The sequence below is a fragment of the Crocuta crocuta genome, unplaced genomic scaffold (assembly GCF_008692635.1).
Source record: "Crocuta crocuta isolate KB4526 unplaced genomic scaffold, BGI_CrCroc_1.0 scaffold260, whole genome shotgun sequence".
In the NCBI taxonomy this organism is placed as follows: Eukaryota; Metazoa; Chordata; class Mammalia; order Carnivora; family Hyaenidae; genus Crocuta; species Crocuta crocuta.
In genome coordinates, this window is record NW_027527525.1 from 5,630,448 (window position 1) to 5,643,383 (window position 12,936).

Genomic DNA, 12,936 nt, shown 5'->3' on the forward strand with positions numbered 1-12,936 from the left:
TGTAGGTTTCTTTTTGTTTTTAATGTGTCTCCTAATTTTGACTCATTGCTGCACACCATGTGAGAAGTCCAGAGACTGAGATAAATAACATTTATGCTCAGAAACGGGTATACCTTTTTCTCTGTAAGGCTGTTACTAGGTATGGGGTTGAGCTGGGCTCATCAAGGGTTAAGCTAAATTTGAGTTTGTGGTGCTACTGTTAACCTTTAGTGCTCCAGAACTTCAAATTATTCCAGTAATTAAATTATCCAGTGACTAAACACTGCCATTACCTGTGCTTAGAGTAGGACTGAGGGGCTAAAAGTAACATTTTTTTTTTCCTGACAAGTACGGTTGTATAAATTGTAGAAAAAATTATGATACATTTGCACACTGGTTTCCTGAAAATAGATTGTTTTGATTTTATCACCCTTCTAAAAAATGTCTATTTACATTGACATTTATAGTTACAGCCTTGATACCCAGCCAAACCACACATCTAGATTTCGAGTAATAAGCATGGGGCTATAAAGATGGGTCATCTAATAGGACAGTAAATCATACACTGACTCTGTGGCTGGTTGACTTGCACTAAATGAATGAGAAAAGTAACGAGTTATAGGTTGTTTTTCCTATATTTGTTATAAAACTCCTCTTTTCTTCCCTTAAATTTGATTCTTTTGGCTACCAGCCCAGCACAAACTATTGTCAGGGCCTCTCTGAGACAGTGATTCTTAGCTCTGAATTGTACTCTTCATCTTCAGGACGTCCTTATGCTTAAACTCATGGGATTATCAAATTATAAAAGTGACCTGCAGGGTATCTGAGGATATTTCATAAAAGGGTAAGCAGGAGTTCTTGTGTTAGGTTTCATAGATTCTTTTGGGGAGTCAGGAGACCATGAATTATGTCTGGAGAGTCTACCAAACTCTCAAGATTGCATGTAAAACTAATACATATTATGTGTCAGGCATTTCACCAAGCCCCCTACATGCATTAACTCATTATTTGATATTTCAACACTGCACAGCAAGCGTTATTATCTCAGTTTGACAAATGAGGAAATTGAGGCGAGGAGAATAAAGGCTTTTACAAGATCTTAGCACTGGTAAGAAGCAGAACAAAATTTGAACTCAGGCTTTTTTGAATATAAATCTTGTTCTTAAAGTTTGGGAAGTAAAGCCATAGACAACAAATTTATAAACAAATCTTCATTCTTTCCCAATAAAAACATAATTCCAGATATTAGTTTTGGTGATGCCTTAGTTTCTTTCATACACTCTCCACTGCCTCCATTGGATCAGTTCTGGCATTGCATCAATTCTGGCATTGATTAGAACTTTTAGCCATACAAATGGCAGGTCTGATAAGTACTAATTAAATAGAAGTGTAGCTAAAGATGTTTTCTAAGAAGAGAAGGTGGGGGTTGCTTTGTGAAAAGATCAGAGAAAACCTCTATAAGGAATATGAATTAGCATTTATCACAAACTGTTATATGGCTGTGAGGGTATGCATACGAACTTATCTATTTCCTTCATAATATACCAGTGGGCTCACTGGCAGTAGTAATAGATTGTCCTTCCAAATATCCTGAATCTAGTGAAAAAAAAAATGCCTGGCATACATAAATAAGCAGAGTGATTAAGTTGTAATTTGAGGAAGACATTGCACCAAGGACTTTTAACACCATAGGCAAAAAATACTCTGGAAAAAAAATAGCGGAAGTATTTTAGTATATAATTTGAGAGAGAACAAAAATCAAAGGATGATCACCATTTGAGTATATGGCCATTCACTATTCACTGGTATTTTCTCTAAGGGAGTTTGGTAGATTTATAGGTTCATAACCATTTGAGATCACTCCAATTTTAGTGAATTTCAACTCCACTGTTGATAAATATAAGCATGTCTTAGTGTTAGGACTCTGAAATCCTAAGTCTTGCTTTGCGTTTATAGGAGTCTCTCTCTCTCTCTCTCTCTTTTAAAAATATAATTTATTGTCAGTTTGGTTTCCATACAACACCCAGTGTTCATCCCAACAAGTGCTATAGGAATCTTTTAATCTCAGTTATGATGACACTGTACAGTAGGTAGAATTTCTCAGTGGATCAATAGATTCTCCCAGTGTAATTGAGATTCTATTTTCTTGGGTTATGATATTCACTCCATTCAGACTGACACAGTACTTGGATCTGATGTTCAGCATATTCTTGGACCTTTAGCTACTTCTTTCTGGAGAGTTGGCAAGATGTCTGGTGCACATTAATTTTTAAATCCTACAAAGGGAAATTTAATTTAATCGAAACCCCTTTGGTGCTGTCTCAAGTTAGAGCAATAATTTTTTAGGAATAGTGTTAGCCTGTCAAAATATTGAAAAAAAAAACAATGATTTCTCTTGGTTCACTTCAGAGGTTACCAAAAACTACTGCTGATATTTTAATCACGTAATAGTTTTGAAAACACCTTTGTGCTGTCCAAAGTATAGTAAAGAGATCTTTTTAAATATTTTGGTTTAATGTATATGTCGTGTTTTTGTATTAAATGTAGGGAGCAGTTTTATAGAAAGGACTTAGCATTTTTTTAATTTTGAATTTTTTAAAAAGTTTCTTTATTTTGAGAGAGATAGAGAGAGAAAGTGGGAGAGGAGCAGAGAGGAGAGAGAATCCCAAGCAGGCCCCACACCATCTGCATGGAGTCCTATGTGGGGATCCGAGAAACCATGAGATCATGACCTGAGCCGAGATAGAGAGTTGGATCCTTAACCAACTGAGCCACCTAGTCTCCCCTTCCTAGCATTTGTTGTTATTTTTTTTTTCCTTTGGAATTGGCTCTGGGTAATTTATTATAAGGTAATATCTCTTCTGGATGGATATACTACCTAATTTTTGTGTGTGTTTATTTTTTAGTTTTATTTTGATGTCTTTTTAAAAATTTTTGCTCTTTTTTATTAAGGGAGTGAACTTTGGAAGCAAAAATTCTGGGTTTGGAGGCAGAAAACTTGAGGCCTTGGATTAGTCATCTAATACCTGAATCTCTATTTCCCTATCTGTAAAATAGGAATAAGAATTCTTCCACTTTTGATTTTATAGAATCCTTCTCAAAATGAAGAATGTATGACATAATTGCTTTGTAAACAAACAAAAAGATATGTGTGTATTGTTCCCATCTATCAAATAGAAAAATTAATACCTACTCATGGAGTTTGTTACGAGGATTAAACAATTCATAGATGTACATAATAAACATTCAACCGATGTTAGACATATCCTATTATTATTCTAATAATTAATTGTGTTAAGCTCGTATTCCAGAGGTTCAGTCTTGAATATTATACAAGACAACATAATCCATCCGAACACAGGATGGATTGAAACCAGAACCAAACCTGGAGACCAAACTAAACCTGGCTAAGAGTTAGAAACCAAAACAAGACAAAATAACAAACACAGAGTCACAAAAGTAAAAAAGAATCAACAAAGATAAATTTCTAATATTCTGTATACTGTTTGTGTCCTCTCAAAATTCATATGTTGAAATCCTAACTCCCAAGGTGATGGTATGAGGAGGTGAGGCTTTTGGAGGTGATTAGGTTGTGAGGGCAGAGCCTCAAGAATGGAATTAGTGCCCTTATAAAAGAGGCCCCAGAGAGCTCCCTCACCCTTTGTATCATGTGAGGACACTGTAGGAACGTGCTATTTGTGAACCAGAGAGCAGGTACTCAACAGACACCAAATTGGCTGGCACCTTGATCTCTGACTTCTCAGCCTCCAGAACTATGAGGAATACACTTGTGTTGTTTGTGAGCCGCGCCTGTCTATGCAACTTTGTTGCAGTAGAATTAGACTAAGAGTAGTGCTTCTCAGGAATCATTTCAGGAGGGAAAAAATATGTGTGGGCTTAAAATACCTACCAGGTGCCTTTCTTAGGCAATTACAGTTTAACTGTTGCCAACAGGTGAGTCCACTTGGACATGTTGGTGAGACGTCCTAAACTACCAAGTTCGATGTTCCAAAACTAAAAAGATGACTTTTAGGCAACTGTAAAATGAACACGAATCTGATATTTTATGCAACTCATTAACTAATGAGGGAACTGGTAAGATGATAAAGCTGGTTCAAAAGAAAATTGGATGATTAGAGATTTATATATCAAGTATTCAATGAAAATGGTGAAGTAAAGTTAGTATACACTGGTTCATATCCTACAGGACAATGGAATTGGTACCTTTGGGGGTCATCTTTTCTAGCAGACAGAAATGTACACATTAACATGGAACTCCATAGACTCTGAGCTCTAATAGAAAACTAAATAGCAAAGATAAATTAAGGTGTCTTCTCATTGGTAATTAAACATTTCTTAGGTAAACCTGTTAAACAATGTTATGTTGGAAGAACATTGTATTTCCAAAGAACATCTTGTCTTATTTCCAAGTTTTCATTTTTTTTTTAAGTGATAGAAGGGCATAGAGGGTTTTTGAGAGGGGAATACCATGATATGATTTATGTTGTAAGATAATTCCTGGCAGGATCTCTGCTTTGGGGTGATAGACTTCAGGAGATGAATAGAGGAAGCAGGAGGACCTTCCAGGAGGACATACTTTAGTTCAAGTGAGAGGTCATATTCTTATGGATGGCATTGGAAGTGGCCATATTTGAAACTCACTTTTAAGGTGGAGCCAGCAGAATTTGCAGATGGGTTGGATATAGTATGTGAGAGAAAGTGAAGAATCATGTTGAACGCTAGGTTTTTTGGCTGAGTCCTAGGTATGGAGTTGTGAGTAACACAAATAAATTCCCTGTCCATGTGAGTAACACAAATAAAATTGCTAACAGTCTACTGAGCAATTTGTCTAAAAAAGCAAACAGTATTTTAATCCTAAATTACAAATTGTTTTCAGTAAGTAAAGTACTCTGGAAAATACAAAGGGAAGAGAAGAGCCTACTTTAATAGGTGCTGAAGGAAGGCCTCACAAGAAGGCAGGGAGATGAGAGGTGAGAAAGAATTAGTTATGTAGAGTCAGGAAAGAACCTTCCAGAAAGAGGACATAACTACATAAGGGCTCTTAGAGAAAAGACTTGAAGTTTAGGAACTGAAAGAAGGCCTGCATGGCCAGACCACATGGAGTGAGGTGGAGAGAGGACTGGTTGGGGTTAAAAAACAAGGATTCTAGAGCATTACATGGAATGTAAGAGCATGTTGTTTTATTTTTCTCTTGGTACAACAGGAAATTGTAGTCCAAGTGAGAAATGATGGTTGTTTGGACTAGAAGGTAGCTGTGGAAATGGAGATGAATGAATAAATGTAGGAAATGGCATGAAGGCAGAATCCATCATTTGGATCTATTACTCAGTGGAGAAATCTTAAAGAGGGTTCAGTGGGGTAAAATACCTTTGTTGAGTCCTGGCTCTCTCACTAACCATGGATAACACGTATGGATAAAAGACTTTGCCTTCTCTCCTTTCTACATCCTCCTGGTGTGAGTCTAAGGTTGAAAGTCCTTAGGCAGTGAAAGAAGTACAATTAAGCAGAATTAATTGGCTCATAGATTCCAAGAAAACGTTAAATAACACAACTTTAGAAGCACAGGGACTTCGGGGTACCTGGGTGGCTCAGTTGGTTAAGCATCCAACTTCAGCTCAGGTCATGATCTCACGGTTCATGGGTTCAAGGCCAGTGTTGGGCTCTGTGCTGACAGCTAGCTCAGAGCCTGGGGCCTGTTTCAGATTCTGTGTCTCCCTCTCTTTCTAACCCTCCCCTGCTCACTCTGTCTTTCTCTCTCTCAGAAATTTAAAAAAAAAAAAAAAAAAAGAGGGACAGGGACTTCATCAGAGCCTCAGAAAATATTAGGTGCTCAAAGATGCCACTGACTTGCATTTGTTTCTCTCTGGGTATCAGGCTTATATTCTTTCAGGAAAGCTCCCAAATTATATACCTTAAAACTTCTACCAGTCAGCAGAGACTGCTTTGGGGTGGCAAGTTCAAAACCTCAGGAAAAAGCTCTAATGGGCCTAACTTGCGCTGGTTGCTTATGGTGGGGATAATCAACTATAGGTAGAAGCATGAGGTCATGTAGATATATGGCAGCTTCCACGAAATAAGTGGAGATTAGGGGGGCTGTGTAAAGGGGTAAGGGTGTTACAGTTCTCACATTTAATCTAAGGGTATTCAGAAAATAATTGCACAGAGCACCTACTCTGTGTCATATACTAATTAATTAAGATAGAAGATCACTGCTTAAGTCTCTTCCAATCATAATATTCTGCAAATCTGTGAGATTTTACAGGAAAATGGGCAAGTATCCGGTGTTGTTTGTTCTGGTATCTGTGAATTTTAAGTAATTATCTTCAGGCTTACCATTCTTTCTCAGTGGTGAAAATGAAATAGTTTAAACTCTCTGGACAAAACAATGCTTTAGTATTCTAATTTATTATACTTTAAAAAAACAATAATTCCCTATTGTGTTTGGATTTACTCAACACTAACAGTGTATGCAAGGCTTTCAGTCTTGAGTCTTGAGTAGTTCAGAACACACACAAACACACTCACAAACAACTGGCTTGGATTTCACTTTTATTTGTCTGGAAAGCTCTTCTTCCCAAATTTCCACAAGGATTGCTTCCTTATCTCCTTTAGGTTTTTGCTCAAATGTCACTTTGGTAGAGTACCAACCCTCAAGATGCTCAGGTCCTATCTCTGGAACCTGGGATATGTTAGGTTACACAGCAAAGGGTAATTAAGGCTGCAGATGGAAGTAAGGTTGCAATCGACTGACTTTAGCACGAGTAGCCCGGATTGTCCAGGTGTAGCACATAATCACAAACCTTTAAAAGGGCAGGGGAGTGAACAGGGAGGCACGAGAGGCTCAGTTAGAAGGTGTAGAGTACCTGAAGCTCAGAGAGATGTAGGTGCCGGTTTTGAAGATGGGGTTAAGAAATGTGGGTGGCCCCTAGAAGCTAGAGAAGGTAAAGAAATGGATTTGACTCCGGAGAAGAATGGAACCTTCCTGACACCTTTGAGTTTTGCTCAGTGAGACCTCCATTTGGACTTCCGACCTGCTGAACTGTAAGATAATACATTTATCTTATATTTCTTAGTATTGTAGTTACATCGTTGTAGCAGACTGGGTAGCTGGTGGACACCGTTCGAGGGGCCGCGTTCGGCCCCTCCCCCCACGGGGCCGGGGGATTGCGTTGGGGGGGAGGGGAGGCCTCCCCCGCCGGTGGAGCTTTGGTCTTAACTCTGTTGGCAAATTAAAAACGAAAGGAATTAAAGCAGGGAGAAGCGGGGTCACTTAGAAGTCAATTACGTGGGTCACCTAGGACTTTACAAAAAGGGGAACTTCACCTGTGTGGCAGCTAGGTCTTTAGAGTTGTGTAACTGGCAGTGTCTTGATTGGAGATGGATGTCTTTCAAGGGGGTGTTTAGCAGTTAAAAGCTTTTTATGTTAAGGTCAAGCCAGTTGTCAGGCTTTTGATGCTACAGCTTGCTCTCAAAGCCTAGTCTAGAGAGGACTGCAGAGGTGTAAACAAAGACCTGTCAGGTATTTATATACAAAACTGGAGTTCGAAGGCACTTGAGAACATAAGTAGTGGCGGTGCCGCGAGTTCAGGAAAGCTTCAGGTAGCAGGGGCAGATCAGGACACTTACATTAAAGAAACTTCACTCTGTATTTAGAGCTTCCTACTTGCCCTTACTTTCTTAACCTTTCTGCCCCCCCCCTTTTTTAATTAGATACTTTAAGAGGTCATGGACCATATCTGTGTTAGTTTAATATGCTAATCCATTAAGCTTACATAGCTCTTTAGAATTCATAAGTTTCATGTGTCTCTTATTTAAGCATCAGAAAGACTGAACAGAATGTAGATCAGGTGTTTTTATCTTAACAAATGCTGAAGCCACAAACAGGAAATGATCTGAGTAGCAGGATTATTGGTGTAACTCTTCAGTATTTACATAGTGCTTTCCACATATATATATATATATATTCATCCTCCACAATTTTGAGTAGGTAGGTAGGGCTGCTGTTCTTGCACTGTCTTTGCTGATAAAGAAATGAAGAAATTAAGCCCGAGGGTTTGAGGGTGCCTGCCTGGGATCATGCAACTGTGAAGAAACAAAACTGGATTCAAACTCTAGTCTTCGACTGCCATGACCAGTCCATTTTAATCTGTTGATTATGAGGAGTTACAAAGGATGTAATTAGGAAAGAGTTAAACAGTCTTTGGTTCTTTCTGTAAATCTTTGAGTCACTTAAACTCCTTAATCTTTCCTCTTTATAGGAGTAAAAAGAGAATAATTTACATATGAAATATTGCCTGTAAAATGTCTAGTGCTCTTCTTGGTTCCCCAGTAGATGGTCAATGAAGAATTCTTACGATAATTCTAATATGCAGTTGGATTTACAGATAGGGAGTTTAGGGAAGTCTGGCCTGGATTTGGAAGACACGGGCTTATTAAGGTCTAATATATTGAAGGGAGTTTAATGAACAACCTATCTGGTCAAGACTAGAAGCACTGAAGCCTAGGACCTTTCTGTAGTCTACTGGGCACCTGTTTCAATTACGTTGACCAAAAAGGACTAAACATGCCTCCTGATCCCCTCCTGAGGGAGTACTAGAAACCCACTTGCTCTGGCATTAACAAGAAAAAGGAAAGTGATGTGTGTAGGGTTGTCTCAAGGAATCTAAAAGCAGAGTGCAGTCAGGCTTCGGGAATTAAAAAAAACCACTTTCTCCATCTTTATTTTGTTTTCTTATCTGCTGAGTTATTCTCTCCTTCTGAAGACCAGATTTNAGGAATTAAAAAAAACCACTTTCTCCATCTTTGTTTTCTTATCTGCTGAGTTATTCTCTCCTTCTGAAGACCAGATTTCTCTTTATTCCACATGCTTTTTCCTAGGTCAACATCCTATTGTTCCAGGCCACCCATGGAGACTTACTCAACATTGGTTGGGATTCTAATTCCTAGAAGACAAAAACTCCTTGTCCTGGCCTGGAGCAAGTGTCCTCTGATTGACTGCATTGATTAAGCTACAGTCTGGAAGGAAGAACCAGGTAGTATAGATAGGACTGCTGAAGGCCATGCTAGTGAATGAGATGGGGTCCTGGAGGATGGGGGAAGAGCTCCAAAAGCTGTTCACAAAGGTATTTCACTTGGAATCTTCTTAGGGTTCTAACTTGACCTCCTACGATGAAATAGACGATTATTATGATACTCTCAATTCTCAAAAGCCCTGACCTTTTTCCTGCTCCTTGTTGAGTATTGAGCGCATGACATACAATAACATTTATTAAATACTCTCAGGCCCAGTGGTAAGTTTTCACATGTATGATCTTATTTCTCCTAGAACAGACCAATGAGCAGGTGTTCTTTTCCATTTCTTTTTTTTTTTTTTACCGGGAACATAAGGACGCGGAAATGTTAAATTGCTTGACCGAAGTCCACATGTAGTGATAGAGATGGCATACAAACACAGCTCTGACTGGGCTCTCAAAAAGACTATAACATTGTCCCTACCCTTTGCTGTTAGGGGTGACTCAATAAGTTCTTGTCAGTTGTTTACTGTTTCCCTAAATTTTAGTCAACTTGAAGAATTGTCCAAATTAGTGCTTTTTGGACAGAACTGTGTTTAACTCTTTGAAAAGGAATGAATCACTGCCTTTGGAAATAATTCTGTGGTTTTAAGAGAGAAGGTGTTGGAATGATGGAGACCGTGGTGCAGTCTAGAGAAAAGGTTGGAGGGTTGAATCCATCTATCTGCATGTGAACTTTATTCTTGAATTCTTGAACATTGAGAATCGAGACTCCTAAGCCTATACGTTTAGGGCAAGCCTCTGAGGTGCTTGATTCCTTCTATTCTGTCTGGGCCGATTAGAAGGAGCAGCTCTGGGGTCTCTGGACTTGGACTCCGCTCTCGGACCTGGTACAGGACAGTTTGGCAGACTCTTCCCTCCGTAAGGCAAGAATATACCATGTGAACTGTGTGGACTTAATTTCTGGCTACCGCTGTCAGGAGAGGGCACTGTAATGTGCTGTGGCTTTTGTGGTCACTGGCAGGCAACACGGCATCGTCTTATGGTGGAGACTAAAATCTGCTCCATATTACATTAAGGTAACAAGCCAGTAGGAGTGTAATCAGAGAACTGGGATCTTCCTGAGACCCTATATTTGGCCAGAGTCTGCAGGGTTTTCTCCTTGTATGTACAAGGTAGGACAAATTGTGTATTTAGCTGTTTAGCCTGAGACTGTCCTGTTGTGAATTTCCTTTGTTCTCTTTACTCCTGAGTCCAGTTTAATGCTTGCTTTGATCTTTATGATCCGTCCCTTTGATGGAAAAGCTCCTTTTTCCAAATCGTACCTTTGTATGAAGAGCTAGTGTAGACCTCCCCTGGTGGTGCTCTGTTGTTAGAGACCCAGGCTCTCCCTTGGTAGGCCCTAGGCTCACCGCTTTGTTAGCAGTCCTTGCTCAGTACAGGTCTCCACTTGGCGATCAGTGTCTGGGCGGGAGAGAGTGGCCTACAGAGGGAGACAGAGGCTGTGTCAAGGATTCAGGCCAGAGGGAGAATTCCAGAAACTGGTGTGGCCACTGTTTTCGTGGAGGCTGATTTTCATGGTCTATATAGGTAACAGCAAGTTCTGCAGAGGAGGGCCATTGCTCATCACACAACCATGCAAGCATATGACAAGTTAGGATTTGATGACTAAACTAAAGATGTTCTGGACCTTTTGGCTTTCTGTGACCAGCCAAAAGGCTAAAAGTCGCAGAACAACTCCTAAACCACACTGTCCTTCCTCCACAAGGGCCGATCCGCTATGGGATATAAAGTTGTAGTTCACTTTGAGGATGAAGTTAGTCCTGTTTTATCATATTTTGTGCCACAACGCAGCTGCAGAGTGATGTGCTATCTCCTTGCTCGAGGACTTCCTTAACGTTTTACTATTCTGTCTGCTGCTGATCTCTCCAGGACTCAGCATCTGTTGGAGATGGTGAGAACTTGAGAGAGGGTGGAACATAAAACTTTCCTGATTAATCTACACTCAGTTTTGGGTTCTAGGCTTCCTTTCTTTAAACAAATCTGAGCAACTGTATGGTTGGGTTACAGATTCACAAAAAGAAGTTTGTCCTGGGTGGGAGGAGAGTGATGAATACCTTTATCAGAACCAGCTCAGAGATTTGACTCCCCACCGTCTTTGCCTTGTGCTGATCAAGTGAACTGGGGACTCTTGAGATGCCCTTCCTGTCTTAGGACAAATAGGATGGATTTCTTTGGGGGAAGGGATACTCCTTCACACAAAAGAATGAGGAGTATGGGGAGATTTGATTTTTGTATTAGGGTTTTGGTACCTTAACAGGTAGACCCCCCGCCCCCCCCAAGAGAACAATGGTGTTGCCGTGGGAGGAGATCTGTATTAGGTACATGGAGCTATAGGAACAGGATGTTAGCAATGTGGGCATTGCTAAAGGATTTAGGCCAGACACTTCTGGTATCTCAACCTTGGAGGGAGCTGTATTGATCCTGTGTAGATGGGGCAGTGTGTAAGCTTGGAGAAGATACCTGGACAAGCAGGAGACCATTGCTCATGCCAGCGGAGCCTCCTCATCTTGAAATTCCTTACCTGTGGTGTGCCGGCAAGTGTTTAACAACTGGATCTCTCTCTCTCTCTCTCTTTTAAAAGGTTGGAATTTTCATAGTAAAATTTTGCAATATTCCTTCTGTGGCTGGTTTCAAACGATCAGTGAGACCTTGTGGATGGCAGAGTTGGGAAGAAACCTGAACATTCAACTCATGCGAGTTGGTGCAAGTAGGCTCCAGCACGGCCTTCCCTCTTACCCTCCTGCAGCATCGTCCATGCTTCTGTGCACAGGGCATGCTGGTGTGAGGCACCTGAACCCAGACATTCACTCCTCTTTCTGGTCAAAGAGTGTCTGGCTGGAATATTGTCTCCTTGACTACTTTTGTGAAGTGGATTGGGAGAATTCAGAAACCTTCACTTTTCTCTGGGACAAACAGTAATCTGTTAGAAGCTGACAACAAGATTTCTTAATGAATCATTTTCTTCTTGGGCCTAATCCAGAAGAGTGTATGTTTACCCAAATACCAGAGGCTGGAATTTCTCTTCCAGCAGACACACACACACACGCACGCACGCACACACTGCTTACTGAATACTGAAGCAGGAGAGACCGTGTTGAGTACTAGTGATGAATGACTGAATGAAGCAGTCGATTCTGGAATTATAAGTGATAGGTGATAGAATTTTTGTAGAGTATATTGGCAGAAATCAAAACCTCATTAAACTTCTAAACATATATTGGAGAACGACCCTGTAGTGAATAAAGTATGAACTTTGAACAACTGCAGTCTGGGAGACCGCTAGTTCTCTAAAAGTAGTATTGAATGCTCAGACACAAAAGTAACCATCACAGCACAGACTAGAAAGATCAAAACAAAAAGGAATACTGGTTGGATGGAGCTGGAGAGAATTCTCCTAGGATCTGTGCTCCTGGTGCACTGGCGTATCAAATGTCATGGAGGGAATCTGTTTAAAGTACAGGTTCCTAGTTATGGCAGATGCTCTGAGGACACTGCATATATTCCCCAGGCACCTCTTCGGTTTTCCCCTAGAGACTCCATACCAGAAATATCTACCACTCTATGTCTGGATTTCCTTCTGGCTGAAGGGACATCTTTACCTCTATACACAGCAGGCTGAAAATTCCAGAGAATTAGTGCACTCTCAAAACCATGATGAATGGGAGTTGGAGCATAACTCAGTTCCTTAACCTTTAAATGGTACAACTTTGAGATCTGGCTATCCTGGTGGTTCTCAAAGTATGTTCCAGGACCCTCTGGGGAACCCTAAATCCTTTTAGGTTTGAGTGATGAAAATTATTTTGAACTACTACCGGGATATTATTGCCCCTTTTGCTGATTTTTCTCATAAGGGTACAGTGGA